This window comes from Malaclemys terrapin, chromosome 4 (assembly GCF_027887155.1).
Source record: "Malaclemys terrapin pileata isolate rMalTer1 chromosome 4, rMalTer1.hap1, whole genome shotgun sequence".
NCBI lineage: Eukaryota > Metazoa > Chordata > Testudines > Emydidae > Malaclemys > Malaclemys terrapin.
This window is the reverse complement of record NC_071508.1, coordinates 7,859,491-7,861,186: the sequence shown is the minus strand read 5'-3', so window position 1 is coordinate 7,861,186 and position 1,696 is coordinate 7,859,491. Positions and strand designations below refer to the sequence as shown.

General features: G+C 45.0%; 1 pseudogene; it reads right to left on the bottom strand.

Annotated features, from left to right (window-relative positions):
- Nucleotides 1-734: 734 nt before the first annotated feature.
- On the bottom strand, nt 735-1,483 carry LOC128835613 (olfactory receptor 1052-like; annotated as a pseudogene).
- Nucleotides 1,484-1,696: the final 213 nt, after the last annotated feature.

Sequence of the window (1,696 nt, the reverse complement as noted above, 5' to 3'; positions counted from 1 at the left end):
GGCTCTACCTCTGGTAGTTTCATGAACAAGAGAATCACATGCTGCTTTTCAACAGGACAGCACAGAGCACTAACCTCTAGGTCACAGGGCCTAATGATGCTGAATGGAATTATTTTTTCCTGCAGAAAATTCTGACTTTTAATTGAAGGGGTGGGGAGACCAAAAACCTCTCTGAGCTACATGGTGGCCCCTTGGGCCTCTCAGGGGGAAGTGGATGCTACCTGCAATGCTCAGTAAATATGGGAATTCCGGTATTTAATTTTTGCATCATATGGCGCTGGTCCGCCTGTCCATAGGGAAGCTAATATGGTCTGTTACCTTGTAGACTGTGGCATGCAGAAAGCTCTCTAGACCCGCAGGCACAAGAGACGGGTTGATGGCATTGGTGTGAGGTGTGGCTAACTTCCCAACCCTGCTTTCAAAATCTCCATCTAGGGTTCCACGTTTTGTCAACATTGAACTAGAGGGACCTGAAGAAATGTGTCAAAATCAGTGAAAATGTTAAAAAATGGCCCGTGGTAAAATGCTTCAAACTCTTCCCATGCTCGATGGATTCACTTAAACAAGTCTGTCTGAATTGCTTCAAATATTGCTGAGAGTGTCAAAATGCCAAAAAAGGTTGGCAGAGAGGAAATTACTATTTTGTATTATCATTTCTTAGTTTTCTATTGTGGTTATGTCTAACATTCACTGCTGTTTTCACACCAATACAGGGATTCTCTATCACCATTTGCTCACAAAATTGCTAGAGGGAAACATTTCATTTCCATGACCCTATTCAGAGCGTTCTTCGTCTCCTTGTTCCTCAGGCTGTAGCTCGGAGGATTCAACATGGGGGTCACCATTGTGTAAAACAGTGAAACCACTTTGTCCTGACCCCATGAATGTTTGGTGTTGGACTGAATATGTTGATGACCATCAAGTGGGAGGTGCAAGTGTTGAACCCTTTGTGCCTCCCCTTGGCGAAGCAGATATTCAGGATGGTGGAGAGGATGAAAACATAGGAGATGAGGATAATCAGGCTGGTGAACACCCCAAACAAACAAGCCATGGCCAGAAGTACCAGGCAGTAGTTGCTGGTATCGGAGAAGGAGAACAATAACAGTGGGGAGATGTCACAGAAGAACAGGTCAGTGACATTGGGGCCACAGAAGGATAAATTTAACATGATAATTGCTTGTATCGTTCCATTTACAAACCCAGCAAGGAATGACCCAGCCACCAGCTGGGGACATGATGGCTGTATAGAGCAGAGGGTTACAGATGGCCAGAAATCTACCAAATCTAAATTACTGAGGAAAATGTACACGGGAGTCCGTGGCTGGGAATTGAGCCTGATTAACCCAATCATCCCAGGATTCCCCACCAAGGTGACAGCATAGATCACTAGGAACACCACAAAGAGGGTGATCTGAAACTCTGGACGATCTGTGAATCCTGAGAAAATGAACTCAGTTGCTTCGTTGCAATTCACCCAGGTCATTTCTATGGTGCATGGTGCCTGTATGAAGAACACAGATGAAAACTATCAATTAACTTCAGTCAACACACTGAGACCTCAGCAGTGTAGAACTGTTCAGCTTTCCAGGATCTCCAGACTTGCATTTCACCTGGTGTAATTCTGCCTCACAGAGGCCAAGTAAAGTGCTCGCCGAAGCCTCAAGAGTCTTTTCCAGACACTAGACAGCAGAATGCA